The 24,169-nt window shown below is 34.3% G+C and overlaps 1 protein-coding gene and 1 non-coding gene across 5 annotated transcripts in view; both read right to left on the bottom strand.

Moving 5' to 3' along the window:
- The window catches only part of Slob (Slowpoke binding protein), an 823,759-nt gene that overhangs the window by 205,299 nt on the left and 594,291 nt on the right, over positions 1–24,169 (bottom strand). The gene's annotated exons all lie outside the window — the stretch shown is intronic.
- Positions 1,969–2,042, bottom strand: TRNAR-UCG (transfer RNA arginine (anticodon UCG)). Its single transcript has one exon. It is a non-coding gene; the product is annotated as a tRNA-Arg (tRNA).

Raw genomic sequence — 24,169 nt, 5'->3', positions numbered from 1 at the left:
AGCCTAAATGGCATAAGCGTGGGACGTAAAACTAAAGATTTCATTTGCACCCGTGTTAGTCCATGGATAACAATCTCCTAATTTTATGCCATAAAAGGGAACGAAAGCATTCGTAAACCTGTACTATTTCATAACGTAATGAATCATCAAGACCATATTTTTTAATAATTTTAAAGAATCATCATGACCTCTGATCCAATACTCCCAATTCTATTACGTCATAGCCTGGCCAAGGTAATTGCACCAACGTGCGGCCCCTGAATAAGCATAAGCAAAATTTCAATAGGTGACGCAATGCTGGGCCAAAGCATCCCTGATTCATTCGCTATGGTCCATGGGTACCCTAAATTGGATTATTAAGAGTTAGGCAGAGTGCTGCCATTACTACTTCCAATATATTTACATTATCGGACATTAATTTATTATGAAATTATACATGGCTACTAACGGTGATTCTAAGAACTGGTTGAAAGTTAAACAAAATAATTGTTCTTGTTTGTGTTTTCATAACGACTTTATGCTACATATACAAACAAAATTAAACCAAGAGCAATCCAGAGAAGAATTCAGTTTCTTTCCCTTTTTTCCACTGAAGTCTGCGCCCACTATAGTAAGACCTCGTTTGTATTCACCAACCATGATCTACTTATATAAAATAATTTCTAATGCAGTGACGTCAATATTTTTCTCTTCTCAGCTGCATTTGCCTCACACTGAAAAATAATGGAGGTTTCTGTGCTTACAGAATGAATGTTTCTCTGCATTGGGCTAGATTTCCGCATGTAAAAACCATTGATTCTCTCTCACCCTAAAATTCTTGGCGCTTGTTTTCAATTTTTAACACGCCAGCTGAAATAATTTAGTTAGTTCTCGTAATTTTACTATTTATTTTAGTACATTGACGTACTAACGTTCACATTGAACTCTTTTATACTCTTTTTTTGTTTTTCTAATCTCAAGAACGAAACCTTGTCTAAATAATATCTAACTGACGTTTACTGACACCCACAAGGAATATGTTTTATGGTAGGCTCGCAATAAAAAATTTAGAAAGCTAAGGAATTGTATCTGTTTTATTGCTGCTGTATGGTTCATTATGCATATCAAACTATATTAGGAAAGTTTGTCATTATGAGCTCATGAAAATCACTCTGAGGAATAATTTTGCTTCTTTTGTTAACAAGAAGAAAGTCCTCTAATACTCTAACGATAAAACAAATCAAGTAATCAGGTGTAAATATTTGAGTTAGATTCTGGTAAGAAAATACAGTACCGCTCAGAAGTTTTCGAACATCCCGGATTTAAGTGAGCATCTCCTGGTGACCTATTATTTTGGCACGAGAGCTTTGCCGCCGTGTGTTATAGGCACTTGTGCTTCAAGCATTAAATATAACGACATTTGGATCGGGATCCGACAGATACTGCTGCATATATGTACATCCATGTCCAAAATTATTTTCGCATGTCTATAAATATGTTGTTGTAGGAATATAATTTGATAACGAATTCGCCGTTATTTTTGTATAATGTTAGTATGTGTATAATAGGCAGACATGTATGTGGAAAATTTCATGTCAAAAGAGCAGTAAATAAGAACAATAAAACGAAACTAGAACTTTCTTGTCCATTTAAAAACATTTATTTTACTCATTCTAATTTTCGTATTTATAATTCTCTGCCTATGAAATTTACCACAAATATATTGCTTAATTGGAATTTAGGATTTGGATTTCTGGGCTTTCGGCATCTAAGGCCATTTAGCCCTTCACGATTTGAGGGATGACGTCCCTCGGCGAGCACACAATCCGGGGAAAGGGAAGGAATAAAGGATTGGGGAAGGAAGGAAGCGGCCTGGGACCTATAAGTTAGGTACCACCCCGGCATTTGCCTGGTGTGAATGAGGAAAACCCAGGAAAACCTCATTCAGGGTGGCTGGCCTGAAAAAGCTGTTACACTTCTTCGACCGAGTGCCCCCACCGGGAATCGAACCCGGGACCGCTCGCACCGAAGGCGAGAGCGTTAACGACTACGCTACGCGGGGCCACTTGCTTAATTGGGATCGTAGCAATTCTTATGCGAGAGTAGTAAGGAATTGGGGATGCACTGATGAACTAACATTTAAGCGAATTAAATGAACAGATTCAAATTTATACCTTTTAATATACGAATTTATTCCCTTCCTATTGAGAAATTAGTCTATTGGCCTAGGATGAAAGTCATATCATACTCAGAGAGACTTTGTGTACATACCTCTTTTCCTGTCCATACCGGGCCCACTACTTCTCCTTTCGTTGGATGTCTTTTCACTTATGATCACAAAGACGACGGACCGAGGTTCTAACGAGAATCATCCTTAGCCTTACTGTAGTCTGGATTTTATTCAGAAGTCACTTCCTAGGTTCAATTCAGCAGTTTTCTATCATTGAACCCGGCAGTACACTAAAGAATGCGGAATCCAGATAGGGTGGTATGATCAGGACAGAGCAATGTACTCATAGAAAATACTGTAAAACTTCAATGGATCGTTCTCTCCAAGTATGATACAAACAATATATTTCCCGATTATACACATAGTATCAGTATTAAAAGTACTCTGCAAAATCATTATCGAATTATATTCTTACGAGAAGACAGTTACAGATACGCGACAATCAATTTGGACATGAGTGTACATAAGAATAAAACTTAAGTGAACACGCAAAAACACCAATAGTTATTTCATGGTGTAGAGAAAGTGTAGAAGATAAGGTAACATATTATTTTCGATTTATACGTATAGGCTCTCATTGAGTGACAATTGAGTACAGAATATACTCACTTTCGCTTATACAGTGCAACATCTATTCCAAATGGTCTTTCCGTGTGTTTGTTTTAAGAACTATAATTAAATATACCATTTGCAGTATATTAGAGATCTCGATCCAACTGTCGCCAAATTTTATGCTTCAAACAGGAGTACCTCTCACACAGAGTCAATATAATAGGTTTACAGTAGATGCTCACTCAAATACGGGGTACTCTCGAGAACTTCTGAAAGGTAATGGAACTTCATTTTTATATTTATTATTTTAAGCAACTTATCAGGATCACGCTAGGGTTTTTTATATGATTATAATGTTCTTATGTCCGTCAGTTACTCCACACGACATCTCCTGAACAAAAGCATTTTTTAGTTCTGCTTTGTTTCCAACAGACAGCTAGAGTGATCATCTCGGCAGAGTTAGTTAATGGAGTTAATCCGTTAACTTCTTAATGGGTGGCGGCGACTTTAACGGTGGCTATCCATAACCCACATTCGTACATGAAATATTGACCGTTTCCTTTATCAGCATAGATACATCATTTATAAGTGTAAGCTTCGCTTGATCCCCTTTACTGTCTTTAACTGACAGTGAGTTTATATGTACCGTATACAATTTTTGTATGTAGTTGTTTAGCGTAGTGGATTGATTTTCTAGAATTAATGGATTGATTCTCATAACTCTTTCACTAAACTGTCCAGAAGAGTCCAGAGAAAAATTTAACCATAAGTAGATAATTTAAAAATAATAACAACAATAATGAAGTCAGTTAGTGAATAATTGCCTGAACATACACTGTATATTAACTCAGTTGCATAACTCGTGACTTTTAAGAAAGGGTCACAGTAATTTTTAGATTTTGCAACAACTAACTGCTATTGTCTTCATCGTATAAATCTCCGAGTTAATCTCTTCGATAATACTTTGACACTATAAATAACGAATTATCATTTTTCTTATACATAAAAACTTCTCCAGAAGAAGAAATGAAGTATAAAGTGACGTATCTTCTTCAAAATAAACTAATGTATTTCGGCAAATTGAAGTTGCATATATTTAATCTTTAAACTAAAGTTAGAGCAACTAATCAAAATCTCCTACAATTAAACTAATCTTGTTGAACGATATCCTTGTTAGCAGTACTTCGTAATTACTTTAATTATAATTTATTAATAAAATAATGTTTACATCAAGGGAGAGCCTTTTCATTTTACACTTGTTCAAATGATGGTCTTTGAAACACACACACAATCATATTATTGAAATAACTGCCCAGTTAAAGCCCTTATTAGGATATCTTACATTGAAATCATTAACAAAATTGAGGTAAAAGTTTTTTCAGGGGAGGAGAAACTCTATCATCTTTGCATTCACCTTTAAAGAGTTTGCAGGGTCCTACTTTGAATATATGACGATTGCGATCTGTGACAATTGCTATTATGTGAAAACTCGAGAAAATTGAGATTACTTTCTTTTGAGGGTTATTTCAAAAAATATGAGTTATGACAACTGCGACCAAATTGTTAATCAGTTTATATGTTTATATGAAATTTAGGATTAATATTTTATATCGAAGATAAAAGCTAGCTGAAGATTGTTGACCGAGAATATTACTCACATAAAGGAAATTGCAAGCTCGTACATGGCAATCTTGGACTTTTTTCTACTTTAGTGGTTGGAAAATAAAGATCAATCAAAGAATCGTACTAACGATAGATCCCAACCAGAGTGATCGGCTGCTAGATTCAATCATGGATTTTCCCCTGTTTTTGAGGCAAGAAAACATTAGGCACTCATAGTACGACTATTCGTTTCTTTTAACAAGATTTCGATTCGAATCTCGTGTTTCACAACTGGATAAAATAATTTGTTTCTTCTCGCTCTCATATGCAGCCAAATTCTTGTATATATGGTAAGTGATCAAGAAGTTATAATGATCTACATTCTTAAATATTTGATTTTTATTTGTTGTCACTCTTTAGGTGAAGACTTTTATGTTGGAAACTGTGTTATTAAATTTATACCGATTCTTCCGGTACTTATAAAAATATAGTACGTTTGTTTGATCACCGGTAAAGGTACAGCGTAGGATAAAAAAAAAAAAAAAAAGAGTAGCAGTTCGGGTTTTACTTTAAAAAGTAGGTCCCGTTTCATATACCCTGGTGCTGAAAAGGGAAATTACACTCCAATCAATGAATTAAAAAAAAGACTAAAAGAAATTATATTTAATAATGTTAATAGTATTTATAAGCCCCTGAAACCATATTTTCAGTGACAATTAACAATGACCAGAATTTAGGAATGATCACCACACTCATTTTCTCCGAAAGAAGTTCTGGCGATACCCATGTCTCAGTCAGCTAACACCAAAATGAGAACAGCTATTACTGCTTATCTAGTAGTTATCGCTTGCTCCTTTGGTACACAGTATCCCGGGTACGATTTCCGGAAGAAGAGCATCGAAATTTAAACATATTATGGTGGATTGGATTCCATCTTAAACTTTAGGTTCACCTCTTATGTCGTCTCTGTTCTTACAAGCGATGCTAAATTTTAATCAACCGAACTAAGGCAAACTTTGAGTCTAGACGAAAAATTTGAACAATTCGGAACATTTTATGTTGTGTTTAAAAGAAATATATGAGTCAATAATTACACAGAATATAACATAATTCAAAAATACCTGTCGATATTTATGTCTCAGTGAAAATAACAATAAAGCGATATTTCTAGTTTCACATTCAACACTTAAATTCTTTAGAAATTCGAAGTCATTCTGCGAACTTAAGGGTTTGATTACAATAAACAATTTTAGCCTATGAATACCACACATTCATGCAGTCACATTACCTATCAATTTATGCTAATCAAACCATATGTCGCATGTTATGATTACTGCTTTAAACTTTGGTACAAAGTTGCAAAATGCAGAATACGAAACCCTATTTCTTTTTAAATAATTCGGTAAAATCATATAATACTATTTCAACCCAGAATTTAGCATTACTATGTTGTGTAGACATGTAGTTACAGTATTTTTCTTCCCTGCATGAATATGTATATATAAGAAGTTATATGTGGTTTGCGTGGACAATATAAAAACGATACATGAAAGAATCGTAACAAAAATATTTTTTTATGAATATCTTCATTCGATAGTCTATAATATACAAATCCAAGACACGACTCTAAGCCATAAACGTCGAGGAAAGAAAACAGTACCAGGCACTATCTATGAACGACAAACTGCTTTTCGTGGAAGATCTGACATTAGATAGCTTTCTTCCCTTGAAATGCTATAGCTCAACGACACCCCTGCCAAGTTGTTTTAGTGATTGCAGGTTGGCTGTACGACTGTAATCGCTGGCATTAGATATCCTTTGGTTTGTTATTACAATGTATATTTATGTGTTTGTGTGTATATACATACACATATAGAAAGAGATATTTGATAAAGTTTATTAGATTTCCTCATGAGTTACTTTATGGCTAAATGGCTAGCGTTTCCGTGTTTGGTGCGGGAAATCCTGTTTCTATCCTTGGTAGGAATACATAGTTTTATATCCAGCTATATACGCTGTATTTACTCTTGATGCTAAGAAGGTACGTTCACTCCAATTAAACAAATATACAGGATGTTAATGAACTATACCGACAAACTATAAGACCTGATTCCTCAGATTAAGAGAAAAAGTTCATATGGACCTATGGCGAAAAGTGCATAGTTTCAGAGCTAGGACTGTACAAAATTGCGAAAAAGCCAAATTTCAAGAAGTCCTATTTCAAATTCGAGAAACTATGGATGGTGGCCCTTATCAGCTTAAAGGAAGTCACTCATGCGCAATCCAAAAATGCATATTTCATTAATGTTCAATGGGTGTTCAGAGTATTCCATGCAGGGTGAAATTCCCAGACATACCATAAACCGAATTTTGAGATATGCTCTGACTTTATGATTGGTTCAAACAGTGGCGGCTAATGTTAGTGTTGCAGCGTTGCGCAACGACCCAAGTATTTCAAGAAAAAAAAATATTATTATCAATAGTAGTAAAGAACAGAAAAATACTTTTTAATACTCGCATATATACACTTTAAATAACATATTTTTTACTTCTGTAACTGTCCGTTCCGTTAATCCATTTTAAAAAGCGAAAAATAATCCGTCACAGAGTCTCTAATTTATATTGTGTTGCAGCGAGCATGCAACGACCAGATTCCTTCAGCGCGGGAATTGGAGCGAATGTTAAGTCCCCTTTCCCCTATCTCAGAAGTTAAAGGGACTGGTCGTTGCAGTGCTTCTGCAACACAGCACGGTTTCCAGTGAACGAGAAGGTTTTTCGCGCTAAAGAAGATTTCTAAATTTTATTTCACTAGCAATTAACAAATGGAATATGTTTTTATGCATTCATATTTTTAAATTACAGGACCATACTGAAGCAAATCAATATAATGACATAAAAGTGATTGCAGAATTACAAAATAAGAAAGAAAATATCTAGTAGAGCAGAAAACAAATGAAAGTAGACCCGCATTTACAAGTTAATTCTTAGCTTATATTGATAATGAAGGCTTTTTCCACAGTAATTTGTGATTCAAATATTAATAAGTCAGTATGTAGAATCGCCCCCTCCCTCTGTGGATAGCCTAGTATTTTAGTATATACACATTTCTTTTTAAAAAATAAGTATATTTTATACTCTTGATAATTTTCACATAAAACTGTATGATGGGGAACGCCACATTGAATTTGGGACTAGTTAGCAATGCTCAGGGGCGTAGCCACGAGGGGAGTCCACCGAGTCCGGACCTCTCAAAAATTTCGAAACTTGACTAACATTTGTAGACTTTCCTAACGAACTATACTTGTTTAACAGAGAAACGATTTTTGTAGGCTAAATATTTTATTTTACGCCTCATCATGTATTCTCTCTTTTCTTAAAAACAATCGTTCTATCATTTTTTTGCTAAGAATATAGGTGACAGTTCTTACTTATCGTCTTTTCGGATGCAGAATAAGAAAGCTATATATTGCATAGACGTATCGAACCCCTCCCAACACACATTTCTGGGTGTAGAACTGGCAGTGGTGTTTGTTTTGATGTTCTTCGACTTTTACCTTCTGTTAGGTATACATGCTGATCCTACATCTGGAGGGTTTCGAGATTTCCTTTCCAGAACATATGACATTGATAAGAATTGTTTCACCTCATCTGGAAGTATATTGTGTTTATCGTGCATTGCGTAACAACCAAGACGGATGATTTGAAATGTAGTTTTTTTTCTTTTACGCACATGTGTGTGTGTTGATTTATGAATATGTGACATTCGGAATTCATATACCAGTACCTCTTTTGTATCACTGTTTTGGTTTTTATTTATTATATTTAATTTTATTGTGTGTGTTTTAATTCTGTAAATAACCTACAAATTCTGAATGAATTGTATACCGTGACTTCTATAAATAACTTACAAAAAACATTGACCAGCTTTCAACTGAGGAAAAACTTGCAATTAAGGCTTAGACAAAACAAGCAAAGGACAATTCAGGAGAGTGTTCGAAAAAAATTCAGTTTAAATTCACAGGATTTTTTATGGCAGTACCGTAATGTTTGCACTAGATACATTTCCTCAACTTATTTTAAATTTTCCTGGATAAACTGTGAATAAAGTGTGTTCAATGGACATTTTTTATAACACTAATCTCTGTTATGAACTCTCTTCGGTCAACGCTGAAGAGGAATTCGGATCACTGTCAGGGACTGAGTTTGCTAGAATGAATTGTTCGCAGTAATATAGAAAATATTTAGTGAATCTACAAAGCTTCTGAAATTAATATTAACTGTACCTATGACGTCAGCAAAAGACGAAAAGTATTTTTCTACATGAAAAAGAACTGACACTTTCAAGGAATTGGATGTCCCAAGAAAGGTTATCACCATTGGTTATGCTTTCCATCGAAAAAGACCTGACAATAAGAATACCATAGTTCAACCAGCATATATTAGACAGATTTCCTTCAATCAAAGAGAGGAGAATGAACATACTAATTAATTAAGGTGATTAATCGGATAAAATGTTCTGCATTTTTTTTATTTTTTAAAAACAGAATTTTATTTAATTTCACATGTCACATAGCATTTGCATCTAAAGTTATGCTGATTAGTCAATTAGTCCACTTTATATCTTCTGTCTCTTATCGTTCGTACTGCAACACCCGAAACCACAATCCACCGACCGCCACTGGGTTCAAAATAGGCAAAGGATAAGCCTTGATAGTAGTGAACACGGAATCCTTGGGTGCGATGTCGAAAGTGTTAAGGATCGTCAGCAGCACCGTCTCTCGTACTCGGGAAAACACATGCTGCAATGTTTTCTTTCACGCTTTTAAATGAAGAAAACGTGAAATATACCGTGACGAAATACATCGCATCACACGCTATTCCGATCACAAGAAAACATGGAGCTGACGGTTCCTAACACTTCCGACTTCCCTCCGAAGCATTGGATGTTCATTGTTGTCATGGCTTACCTCCTGCCACTTTGGATCCTCCTTGAAATTAGGGTATATCTGAAGACTCTATTGAGAGCATATCTGAGAATTACACCCTGCAGGGGATACCCTGTACACCTATTGAAAATATACGAAATATGCACTTTTGGATTGTATATGCATGGCTTCCTTTACTCTGATAAGCACCACCATCCACAGTTTCTGGAATTCGAAGTAGGTACTGTCGAAATTTGGCTTTTTCGCGATTTTGGACAGCCCTAGCTCTGAAACTATTCACTTTTCGCCATAGGTCCACATTAACTTTTTCTCTTATTTTGATCTGAGGAATCAGGTCTTACAGTTTGTCGGTATAGTTCATTAGCACCCTATATATAAGTAGTTTTGACTTATAATATTAACCCTTACGACTCAGTTTAACTTCTAGTCTCTGGGCGTGAGGAAAGTATTATTTCATTAGCACTTAAATAATTCCTTTTTTTAAAACCTATTTCATCACAATACACGAAGCAAAATAAAAAATGATCACCTTGTTTCTTTACTTCTTTCGCCATTTTTAAAATGCAGTTTTACTACAAGTTGTGTTTCTTTGATTTTCAATTAAGTACCATTTAAATTGGGATTACTGATATTCTAATAGACTCATAAATACCAAATTCTTTATTTGTTTACATCCTTGACTAACGTAATTGCTGAGAAACACCATTCCTTAGTGTTATTATGGGTTTATATGACTATCAAATTTATAAATATAAATTTAGAATGCACTGTACGGTACTTGAAGAACAAGATAATTTCATTAATTTATTTGGGAGATGTTCACCAATAATATAATTTTATTTAATAGTAGATTAGCTAGGTAATATAGGTCTCCTTTACACCACAAACATTCCTTGTTTTAATATTCGTAAACAAATACTATTGATAGAATTGTCATTAAATATATATAATAAGTCAACTTTAGGTAATTACGTGTTCTCTACTACCAAAATGACAACATCTTGGAAGTCAAAAACTGAACACTTTGCCAGACGCACTATTGATATTTAAACATCATGTTATACCAGATTGAATACTTTAACGTGTAAAAAAAAAAAAAAAAAAAAAAAAAAAAAAAAAAAAAAAAACTTGGATTTTGACCCTTACATTTGGCAAATTCAAACACATGTATTTGAATACCTTATCAAACGTTAGAATGGTGCACCTGGCGCAAACCAACTTCAGGCGTTTGTGAGTTGATGTGTAGGTCATCATTGAGATATATTTTTAGAAACTAACTTAGTTGCAAACAACTTTAAGACGACAGATTACGCTTTTCTCGCATTTTTCTGAAATCGTTTTTTTTTTCTTTTTTACTTCTTTAGTTGAAATCCATCAAGGAAAAGGCAACAGGGGTAAGTAATCCACCCCATGTTCTCAGTTTGTACAGTCATGCACGAAATGAATGTCGCATATCTACAGCTCTCTTCTTGTAAGAATATAATTTGATAATGATTTTGCAGGGTACTTTTAATACTGATACTATGTGTATAATTGGGAAATGTATATTTGTGGTAAATTTCATAGGAAAATAATTATAAATACGAAAATTAGAATGAGTAAAACAAAATGTTTGCGAAATGGACAAGAAAGTTTTATTTTCGTTTCATTGTTCTTATTTACTGCTCTTTTGACATGAAATTTTCATATACATGTCTTTGCCGATTATACACATACTAACATTATAAGAAATACTGGGCAAATTCATTATCAAATTATATTCCTACAACAACATATTTATAGACATGCGACAATAATTTTAGGCATGAGTGTACATACAAAGTAATCTTGCAGTATAAATTTCTTAATATTTAATCAGTTTTGACAAAACATAGTGCATATAATCTTTACCTCATTTGGATCATCTCCATTCATTGCGGTTGGATTCGGTCAAGAATAAGTGGGTAAAAGATGTAAATTCCTCAAAATTGCGAAGTTTTTTCGCTTAAATAATGTTATAAAAATATATTGTTTAAATTTTATGCAGGTTGGTGCATATTTACTTTTAGGATTCCCAATCATTTCCGCTATTTGGAATTAAAGCCTATCAAGAATATAAGGGTGAAATTATCCTTCCCCACCAAAAGGGTATTCTTTGGTTGAGTTTAAGCAAAATAGCGCAAATCCCATTTGAAACTTCACAATGATTCTCACTGCGTGTTGTTAAAATCAATGGGGAATACTACGTTTTACAATTTAAAAAAAAAATAATCGATTAGGTGGAATATCCATATATTTTTTCTGAAGTTTCGTAAACATTTTCACTATTTTGACTTCAAGTTAGGCGAGAAGGAGCTAATAAGCTCCCCACGAGGTTTAAAAAATGTGTTCCACGGTAGATTTTGTAAAAAAAAGCCTATTTTGGTAGAATGTGGTCTAGCATGCTATGTGAGACTTCCCCACAATTTCTACAACTTGTAGTTGAAATCAGTCGATAAGGAGGAGGTTAATTTGCTGCATCCCTCGATAAGAAAAAAAGTGTCTTAAGAATTACGTGAAAATTCATCAATTTTTATAGAACACAGTGAACACAGTCATACTGGTGACAAATAAGGAGAAGAAAGTCTCCAATGAAACATGTTTGCTCTCTTCTACGATGTACATCACAACTATATTTATTTCTTGTACAGTCAGCGACAAGAGTTCTTTCCGTTTGGTTAACTTTATTTTGGGAATAGCGGTGGTGTGGCTGAAACGTACAACCAGTGCCGGACTGGCCACGTTGGCGATTGGCAAGGACCAAGCGGCCCCGCAAGGATCACGAGGCGTAGGACCTGTAGGCCTTGGTCGAAGTTTCGCGATCGCAAATACTTTCTTGAGTATTCCTACCGAAAAGGTTGGGGAAGGGTAAGTTCGTCTTTCCGAAAGAAGTCTTCTCGGCCCCCTTGCTCATATCAGTACGGGCCCGTGAGCCAGTACCACTTTGTACTTAGCAAATACCTCCTCTAGTTCGTAACGGCCCCTTGCGCTTATATGCTTTTCCTTGTATCTCATACGTACACCGTTCATATATACTACGCTCCTCCCCTCTCCAGGCTTTCCTAGTACTTTTTACACGGCTTTCAAATTTGTTCTTACTCTCCCATCTACTCGAGTCACATGTGAGAGGACATTTTCTAAATTGAAAACTGTTAAAACTGGACTAAGATCTACGATAAATCAAAAACATTTGTCTCATTTACTTTTTCTATTTCCAGAAAATAGATGTATTCCAGAATGTAGACAAAGGAAAACTAATTTATACGATTGCCTCATCAAGTGAAGAACTGTCAAAGTAACTGACGTAACTTCACGATTACTTTTGATTATCTCAGTATTAATGTAACTTTTTTATGTGATCTGTTTTGTACTATATATATTTATTCAATACATATTATTCAAAATAAGATTTTGTCGCTCATCATGTTTTGCAACTCACGTGTTGAATTTTTATATATGGGAGCGGCTTTAAGGACCCGCGCCAAGGCCCTCAACTTGGCCAGTTCGACACCGCGTCTGTCCTTTCATTCCTGTCCTTTTATTCTCAAGTTACTTACGAATTACTAATAAAACTCCAACTGACCAAAGCAGTATATATATTTTAAGATTATATATTTGTGTTACAGTTTCGGCTATGTAACATAACCTTCCTAAGACACATCCTCAGAGATAATGTATCTGAGGAAGGTTATGTTACATAGCCGAAACTGTAACACAAATATATAATCTTAAAATATATATACTGCTTTGGTCAGTTGGAGTTTTATTAGTAATCTTGAATTTCCCAAAGCTGCAATGAATTACTTACGTAATTAATTTCATCAAACGGAAAGAACTTTTGTCGCTGACTGTGCATCGAATTTGATATTGAAATTGTTTCAATGTTCAGTGATAAACATTGCGTGGTACATAAAGCAATCAATTTTATAACTAGATTGCTCTTCTCTCAAAGATGGAAAATCTAAAAGCAAAATACTGTTAAACACATACTTAAATTCAGCCATTTCCAAACTTTTCATTCATAGTACAATAACAATTTGAAACATTACAAACCATTAGTTGATGCTGGCTCTTCAAAATAACAACGTATCACGGAAAGATACCTAACGTTATTTGTTTCAGACATGACTAGCTCAAGCAGCAAATTTAATCAGCATGTTGAAAGAATTAAACTTTCTAAAAACCAGGACACTTCCCCGACCCAAAAATATTTCTCAGAATACTAAGACCCAGCTCAGAAAAGGGGAAGTCTGGTCAATCTGTTCGTAACAAAAAGGAAGCCATGACAAATGTGAGAACGCGATGGAAAAAACTTGTGATTCCAAAACGTTGCATGCAATATTGAATTTCAAGAAAGCATCAAGGGTTCGAAGATATTTTTGTGTTGTGAAGAGAAATGTGGGAAGAAAGTCGATAAAATATACCGTTGTAGTGGTAGATAAACAAAACTTTTTGGGAGAATTGAATAGCTGGAAAGGAAGGCGTTAGAGATGTACATGGACAGATAGCTGACAGAATGAAAATCAAACGAGGTTTGTACAAGTGCATATAAAACTTCACTACCAAATGCGCGGTTTAAAGGAATGTGGTATTTACATTTTGCAAGATTCACATAAGAAAGAGATTTTTCCGAGAATACTATAGTAACAAATCCATATCAGGTATAGTTGTTCTTTTAAGTGCATTTTTAACAAAATGTTTTGTTATGTATGTTCGTCAAAGAGTATATTTTTACTAATCTTTGTTCTAGACATATTTCTCTTTGAAGTTGCAAAAAATATTGAATTTTGTCAACCTCTATTAACGTATATTAGTTAAGAAGAATTTCGTAAACGAGTTTCAAAACAGTTATTACTGACTGTGTACTATGAAAAAAAAAATAATCGTACTTAAGAAACATGAATTAGAATACAAAAAATGTAAAGTTTTCTATAAATCTTCAAGATATATTTAATGAAAAATGTTCCACCGACGCATGTGTCTACACTATCACGAATCTGACATTTTATATGATTGCATAAGGGCACCAATATTTTTTTAATTAAGGTTAACATTCAGAAGCATTATATAAGAAAGCTTGATGTAAATGGAAATAAACCCACACACCGACTTTACAGTTTAAAAGTGTTTTATATTCAAAATGCTTTGTTCCAAGTTCAATCGGAAGTTGGTAATGCTTTGTTCCGGGAAGTTGGTAATTGTACTAATAAAGATGCACTGATAAATTAGTTGGACTTGAATATCTGCTTTCAAAACTAAAGACAATCAAGATGTGTATCCATGGCATAATATGAGATGGAAATAAATACGCTACACTAGTAATTAAAATCGAACATTAAAAATGCAACTTCTAATTCCTAAGTCAATATACATTTGTTTAATTGAAGACAAAAGATATCATTTCTGTAGGTAGGGCCCTGGTTTGGTCTCAAATCGCGACATGTAGGTTTTATGTTGGACAAACACGTGGGCTTCATCGGGGTCCTCTCGTTTTCTATCATTGTTTTCATTCCATCATTTTAATAAGTTTCTTCATTACTGTCTCCCTTATCCTCAGTGCATAATTACGGAGCAAATATATTATATATAGATATTTTGTTTTACTTGATTCCATTTTAGAAAAAGTTAAAACTAAATTTTTAAATTAGACCTTTCTCACTTTTCATGTCCCACATAGCTCTTAGAAAACATGTGTGAATGGACTTTTTCTGATATTCATTTGATGTGTAATCTATACTTTCTTCATATACGCTGTTGATGATCTCCTTTTCTGTCCATAGGTTCCTTTAGCTGTAATATTAGTTAGTTTATTTGCGCGTATTCAATGAGAAACTAGTTGTTTTATCACACCTCAGAATATAATACGAGAGATGTATTTTTTTCCAACCTCTGTTAAACCATCAGAGAACCGCATAAGATGACGTAAAAGGATAAGACTATGAGTGGGAGATCATCACTCATAACCCACATCGGGTAACAACACTTGGTTAACATGTGAATTATGTGGTTTGTGGAAGACGTAGGTTAGAATTTCTACATTGTCTGATCTTGAAACTTCAGAGAACTCGGAAGTTTCATTAGGATTTGAAATTTTGTATTAACATCTCCCTTAAGCCGTAAACAGGAGGCAAGGCGTGATCTTGCAAGATTTATAATATAAGTGTATTTCAGTATTATTACCTACTTGTTTTGAACCACTATGATAGCAGATTACGTGTCTCTAATTTATATGCGCGAATTGGATGCGGACGATGTGAGAAGAAATAGCAGAGAAAGAAAGGCATACAAAATGTTCATAAAAATAAGTATACATACGACAGAATCTTTTGATAAAGTATATTATAAACATAATAGCCAAATTCGCTGCACTTTTCTCAAATGTTTTCCAACAAAATTAATTAAGAAAGCTTGTTAAGCTGGCAATCTGTCTGTTAAGTCATATTATAGGAAAATCAAACAAACTTCGACTGCAAAATCACTTAGAACAATCAAATTGGTAGTTTGTGTATCATGTGCTGTTCGTGATCCGTTTTCCTGGCTACCTGACGAAGCGTTTTGTTTCATGAGTTTAAGAGTATTCTTTAATATTCATCCTCCAAATAGCGATAAAAGCGCTATCACGAAACAGCTCGTGTGTAGAAATCATGGTCATGTCGCGGTGGAATCGATCTTTCTGTTTCGTATGCAACACCAATTCGTTCACCACTTTTCACGCGATCAGACCAGATTGTTTTTTCTTTTCAGGTTTATCGGATAATGATGGAGAAATGCTATGAGGAAGTTACTTTTTTCTCCTTGATTTCAGTGTAATTTTTGAGGGAAAATGCTTAAATATCGCACAATTGTGTGTCTTTTCAGAAACTTTTCTCTATAATTATATATTCTTTGATAAACTAAAACACCATACAGCCTATAGCTTTCCTCACGCAAAGTTGTATTGTGATATTTTTCATAATTATACTTTATGTCTGTCTATTTTCTCTTAAATGCTCATACAACTGCGACACGCATATTTTCAGAGCAGTCATTCTGGTAATGAGAGGGAAGACATTTACAGAAATATTGCTTTTAGCAATATTGTTACGTTTCAGATTGTGTCCTTGATCTATAAATAAAACGATCTATACTTTATTTTTCTGCTAAAGTAGGTATTTAATTTTGGAGGAATGTGAGCTTAAAGTGGCAATAATGAATAAATCGGGAGTATTCGGTAAATTTGAACTGAAGAAGAAAAATGCATTTCGTATCTTGTTGTATCATTTTGAAACAGCAAATTCTAAAATTTATTGGTCTACCACGTAATTTTCAACGTTTCAACTCAGTTAAAACATAATTTTTGAATAACAATTCCACTATTTTTTCTACTATTGTTTGCAGAATGTCTTCTAATATGTTCTAAAAATAAAGTCTGAAGGAACGTATAGGATGAAAGAAGAAGCCGACAATAAATAAATAAATAAATAAATAAATGGAAAAGTTTCAAAACGAAAAATGTCACACAGCGTATTCGTCATTGAATACAATACGGATATTTAAATTGAGATGTCAAGGATGGGTTCGCAAGTCACTATAACGGAAAATATGAATACATTGCATACAAGCGTAGTTTGTAAATCTATGGTAAGATATAACTGGGTAGCCCGACAAAAAGATGGGAGAAAAGAAATAAAATTAGATCTTCCGAGTAATCATAATATTCATTGGATTAATTTTGTCCATAATTCGTGATGCACTGGTAAGCTTTCTTTCCAACGACGGACTTTATAGTTTCTTAAGTCGTAGAGTTAGTTGTCAAAGGTCTTCACTACACTTTCCCTCACTTTTTAAATTTTCGTGGGTTAATTAAGGCGAATGTAAAGGCTCAGGTATTGCCAACAGATGGCAGCACGTTTTCCATATCTTTTTAATGAATTTTCTAAGGAACGACACAATTTACAAATAATTCATTTAAATTGAAAAGATGAGCATTTAGACTTCGCCCAAAGGCAACTTCAATATACAGGTAGTGGACATTAAAACTGAAACACTTGCGCAAATAGCATAGGATATTCACTTGATTCACCAGAAAGATTTGGAAGGATATATCGTACTATCAGACAATGAGTCACATGCGTAGGTCCTTGATAGTCACTCTAGTAGAATAGATTTTTAATTGAACGTCAAATCCGGTGTGTACAGCGATATAATGGGGGACATATCCGGCTTCAAAAGAGGGGAGATCGTAGGCACGCGTCTAGCAGGTGCATTTGTGTCTAAAACTGCAACATTTTGTGGCGACTCACGAGCTGTAGTATCCAGAGTGATGTGTGCATAGAAACAGCAAAAACGAACAACATCCAGGAGGAGCAATTGCAGGGGAAAGCAGAAGTTGTCTGAAAGAAACTAAGATTGTTACACGGAAACAGAGAACCACCGCATCAGCAATCACCGTAAAATTGAATACACACCTTACAAAACCTGTGTGCAAACAGTCCGTCGATATCTGCGTAAGGCCAACATCTATGGAAGGGTTATGATATCGAAATCTTTCGTCAATAGCACAAATCTTGCAAAGCAAGTTCAATAGCACCAGAAGCATAAAATCTGGACGTTGGGTGACCTGAAACATGTCGCATTCTACTTCTACACTATTTTCCAATCAACGGGGGAGTGTTCGTCTGGAGAAACCCCTGTGATGCATACAACCCAGACTACGTGGTACCTACAGCCAAATATGGAGGTGGATCCGTAATGGTTTGGTGTGCAATATCGTAGCAGATTTTGGGCTTCATAATTATTCTAACTATGAGCATTTTGGAGGATCATTTACACCCTATGTTTTGAACACTCTTCCCAGATGGACGTGCAATATTCCAGGATGATAACTGTCTCACTCTCAGTGCTCAACTTGTTACAGAGTAGTTTGATGAGCATGAGACTAAGGTTAAACATCTACCATGGCTCACTCAATCACCAGATCTCAACATTATGGAGCCTGTATGGTGTTTGTTAGAGAATCGAGTGACGAAAAGTTTCCCTCCACACGTGCATGTGCTGAAGTTGTTACTACGATTCAAGAGGAATGGCTGGAAATCCTCTGCAAACATGTAAGATCTCTTACAATCCTTCCTACGTTGTTTTGCTGCTATGCTGGCCGCGAAATGCGTCCGAACACCTTACTAAATACAAATCATAACTTTCTACCGGGTGTTTCAGTTTCAATGTCTACTACCTGTATATTCAAAGGATAATTCGTGTAGTTGTTAATAATTTTGTTTTATTTATTGTTGAGAACATTCAATAATGGTGTTACTGAATAATGGGTTCTCATAGCTCTCACTAATGAGAATTTATCAACGATGAAGAAGAAAAAAACAAGGTATCAACAAACTTCATGTATGATTCTCTAATTATTGATTCAATTTTATTTTGGAAAAGTTTCGAGATCCATTTCTTGGTTTCTACTGAATTGTTACGAATGTTGTTGCTGCCTACCGTAATCAGTGATGTCAAGCAGAAACGCTAAAAAATCTTATCTCGGGAGGCAAAAAATCCCATGTTGCATCTTATTTTCCCACCTTGTACAGTTCTTCTTCTTCTTCATATTATTATTATTATTATTATTATTATTATTATTATTATTATTATTATTATTATTATTAAATATGAAAATGAAACTTATTTGTGCCGTGTATTATTTTTTTAATTGTGACAAGGGAACATCCTATATTGATAGTAGCGTTGCCCAATCTAACAATGTGCAATCGATAGAGGAGTGAAGAAAAGTGAGAAATCCAAAATTTTACAGACCGACACCCCAAAACACAGGAGATACAGAGGAAAGAAGAATCTAGAATAATGTCAAGATAGCAATGCAAAAGATACACTGACACAAAAAGAACCTCAAAATGATTAAAGTAATCAAAATGACATTTACACAACAGTATAGTAAGCAAACATTGAACCCACAGTTTTTGCTAACTGAGCAAAAAATGAAGTTTTGTTAAATGGCACGGAACACAAATTATAACATGTAGAAAATCTAATTATGAGTAGAATCATACCTGTGAAGTCATAATGTACAATGTTGCCAACATTTGAAGATAGGCCTATATGAATTCCTACATGAATCTCGGATGTAGAAGAGTACATTCAGTACCAACATACTGCGGAACGCTTTATCAACAGCAACACTATAAAATTGACTACCAATAACGTGTGAGGTGATACAATATTACGTGCATCAGAAAAGTGAGCCTGCTTATGACTCCAAGAACATGCATCATTTCAGTTTTGTGTGCTGTGTTTGATACTATTCTAATTTTCCACTTGGGCAAACCTGCTTCGAAACTGTGCTTCGTCCCTTATTTTCGTACTTCAGTGATTATATTCTTGTTTGTGTCTCATATTTTGGTTTAAACTAGTATGAATCGTGTACTGTATGTTCTCTTCTACATAGGAGATTCTATAGGAATTCATATAGGCCTATCTTCAAACGTTGAGAACACTGTACATCATGACTTCACAGGTATGATTCTACTCATAATTAGATTTTCTACATGTTATAATTTGTGTTTCGTGCCATTTAACAAAACTTCATTTTTTGCTCAATTGGCAACACTGTATTACATATGATGTTATTGAGTATGTCTGTGGGTACAATGTTTGCTTACTATACTGTTGTGTAAATGTCATTTTGATTACTTTAATCATTTTGAAGCTCTTTCTGTATCAGTGTATCTTTTGCATTGCTATCTTCACATCATTCTAGATTCTTCTTTCCTCTGTATCTCCTGTGTTTTTGGGTGTCGGCCCGTAAAACTTTGGATTTCTCACTTTTCTTCACTCCTCTATCGATTGCACATTGTTTGATTAGACAACGCTACTATCAATATAAGATGTTCTCTTGTGAGTGGTTTATCAATAAATTTCGATCTAAGTTTATAAAATAGTTCGTGAATTACTATTCACCTTAATAGAGAACGAGTATACTTTGTTATGTCTTTGGAAATGCAGTGACTCCATCACACATTTGTAAAGTGTTACCTTATATTGAGCCGAACGATAATAGAAAAGTTTTGTTCTCTATACATTTCGTGTGAAATGTTTAGAAATTGATTGTTTCTCGTTTGAAATTTGTTTTCTTTCTTTCACTCGTTCATTTTTTGATTTCTTCTTTCTTCAAATACTTTCTTCAAATCCAAATACTTAAATTTTCTTTTTATATTACTTGATTTTCAAAAATCATATATGATTAAGTCACTCCTCACTAACGTGAACTTTGTCGATAACAAATCAAAGACTTAAGACGAAAAGTTGACAACACGCTTATTGATGACTCATTATTTTTATTTCTCCTCCGTAGACAATTTTGCTGGCGTGGATTCTACATACAATGAAAAAAGTGTATATTGCCAATTTTGACGAAAATTCCGTTTATCCCATTTCGAATAACTAACAGAAAGTGGGATTTTTTCAACGGGTTGGCATCACTTACCGTAATATATTGGAGAGATAGGGAAAACGAGCAGCCATCCATTGGTGATTAGTACTCCTTTAAATTCGCCTTAAAGACAATGAAGGATATCAAAGATTTAAGAAGAGAGCCTGATTGGATCTACAAATATATAAATAAATAAATAAATAAATAAATAAATAAATAACTCAAATTTCTACGTAACATAAAGAGTCTTGAAAGCAACTATTAGTTTAATAGCGATTTGCGTATACTATGCTGCTGACTTTCTAAATTGATTATGTTGTTTGTTATGTTTAACATATTCATTGAAATTTGAGGAGATGGAAGTGATTGTAGCGAAGACCCATAATATATTAGGGCAGGGATGGCTCAGTAGTGGAATGTTCATCTCTGGTGCATGGGGTCCTTTGTTCGATCCCAGCTCGCGACAAGTGAGTTTTGTGGTGGACAAACACCCAGTGCGTGGGTTTTCTTGGGGTTCTCCCGTTTCCTTCCACTTTCTTCATTCTAACATTTTCATTCATTTATCATCACCGCTGTCTCCTTTAGTCTATCAGGCATAACCGTGGGACGTGAAACTTAAATATTTCGTTTCATTTCCTTAATACACTAAGCAAGGCTGTGAGCTCACAATTTCTTCTAGGTTGCGGCTGATATACTATGATATTCGGTAATCGTTCAGTATATCAGTTGTAGTAATAGTATTAGTATGTAGGACTATGTGTGTTACTGTTAGAAGAAGAAAATATCACTTTTAATTAGACATACACTTGCCATTTACAAAAATAAAAAAAAAATTAAAAATAAATATACAATTGAGGAGTTTGATGCAATAAGGGAGTAAGTCTGAAATATGCATTTGGAGTAAAACGATGCTGAAAATTTAAGTAGTTTTTTCTTACATAAAACAATGGAATATGCAGCATTTTATTCCGATATTAAGTTGAAATTTTGACAGGAGGCTAAACAAGCATAGTAAAAGACACTTATACGTTTGATGCAAAGATTGTGTAACCTCGCTTAACCCTTATTACATCAAACTCCTCAATTAATGGTACAAACATGGGAAAACACAAGTAAGATATATATATATATATATATATAGTTCCACCAATTAGATATGCAAATATATGAATAGAACCCTGCAAAGTCTCCAAACCCAGCCCTCACGACACAAATGAAAGAAAAAAGAAAGAGAATACAACCCGAATATAGATATCCAAAATATATATGTTTAAATAAATAATATTTCGGACAAAAAGACGTAAATCACAGTCACAAATGATCTAACATAATTAAAATACTTTTACACCGCATCAATGTCGGGTTGGAATTTAAAAGAAATCTTATAATCAATGATTATTTTTAAGAGCTTTTACATAAACTGAATAAGGCATAGCATAATCTAAGTACACATATTTCTGTATCAGATTTTTAATATAATCGACAAACTCTTATACTAGGCAAATTTAAATATGCCATTGTTCTACATATGTTGCAAATAAAAGGTAACCGATTTCTTAATTTATTTATTTTCTTTATTTTGTAATTAAATTCCATAGCCTTAGATATTTTGAGCTGTCGACAATTCCATTTACTAAATTCTAAAGGAAAGTTAGCTATGAGTGCTTATATCTAGTTGCCAACAAACTTTAACCAAAAATCCTCAGAATAGTTTGAAACGATACCTTTGCTTCATAAGAATTAATATTGTAAACCTTATAGTATCTTATAGCATCACTTTTGAGGAGTACAAACATATTTTTTCTAGATTTTCTCGAAAACTACTAATGAAGATTTATACGAAGGAATACCATTTTGTTCAGTTGAATGGGATTTATCGATTGGCATATCATGTTTTATCTTTCAGCATCTTTCCATTAAACGCTAATAACATTGTAGAATTTGTTTTAAATGTGTTTCAAACTAAAGTCGAAGTTCAGTGTTAAAGTCCAAGTTCAGCCCCATCGGCATGGGTGGGGGTGAGAAATGATTAAAATAAAATATCTTAAATGACTGAAATTAATGTCGAATCCATAGTTTGGGTTTGTCAAGCTATTAGGTTACATTCACGATTACATATAATCCCAAGTTTAGGAATAAACGAGCATGTCAGCTGCATTAGAAACATACAGTCAACGCGAAAGGCGTTACTTGCATATATATGTTGATGTATGTGTATTTCAGCGTAACTCCAAAACATCAGGAGGGATTTTAACCAAACATGGTAGTCAAATGATGTTCAAACTGAAAGTAATACTGTGGGAATGAGCCATCCAAGGGACAGAGGTTTGAAGGAGCAGTATCTAAAAGTAATGCAAAACAACTGATATTAGTATGCAATCCATAGTTTTCGGGGTCGCTGAAATGAACAGTGAATTTCCTAATGTACAAGTTCAGTAAGACATTGATTCCGGTCATTAGTACAAATAGACGTAAATACAATATGTTTAGTTTAACTTGTGATAATTATATAACAAAATCCCAAGGATATGCTTTAATCTTAAACCTTATAACAGTCAGAAAGAGGAGGTAAACATGTTTCCTCCAAATATCACAGTCCGATAATATCCTCAGATTGAGTTCTTGCAGCCAGATGAAACAGTCTATTACAGAAACGGAAATGAAACTACGGGTGCATATGTCTCTCGAGTGATTGGAGCAAGTTGCATCATGTTCGACCAGTAGTTAATCAGTATAGTTTAACAAAGTTACATGCTACGTAACAACTCGGTCGTGTTTTCAGCCGGACTGCGATCAAGTTTGGAGTAAAATAGGGAAATCAGCCACGGTAACCTGTAGCTTCCTATAGAATGTTTACAGATATGTAACAATTTCTGGAACATTCACATTAAGTGGCACAAATTATTTCGTTAGAATGACGAGAGGACACTATGTTAAAACAAACGAAGATATGACAGAACTATACGTTCCGTGAAAAACCTTACTCACGACAATAAGCTGGGCATCCGGAAAATCAGTAGTATCCCCTACTTAAATAAGGAGACTATTACATGTGTCATCCGTAAAAGTTTGAGAAAATGAAACTGTGTTCCTGTTTTGTGATACAGACTCTGAATGTTAAACAGAAGAGGGAACGAGTGTTAGGTCGTAAATGCCTCGCCACGACAGCATATTGCTTGTCAGATTATCTAAAAAAAAAAAAAAAAAAAAAAAAATTGTCACCGGGGAAGAGATGTGGTGTTTCAAGTACGATCCTCTTACCAAATGACAGTTTTCGGCATGGGTCAGTCAAGGGAAGCAGAAGTCTCCAGCCAAATCTTTTTTTATTCCATTTTGTGGTACCAAGAATAGCATTCACTGCGAATTTGTTCCAGAAGGCCAGACTATCAGTGGTATTTTTTATCTAGAGGACATGAAACG

The sequence above is a fragment of the Thermobia domestica genome, chromosome 6 (genome assembly GCF_964235325.1).
Source record: "Thermobia domestica chromosome 6, izTheDome1.hap1.1, whole genome shotgun sequence".
NCBI classification, from domain to species: domain Eukaryota; kingdom Metazoa; phylum Arthropoda; class Insecta; order Zygentoma; family Lepismatidae; genus Thermobia; species Thermobia domestica.
This window is presented reverse-complemented; position numbering and strand designations above follow the sequence as displayed.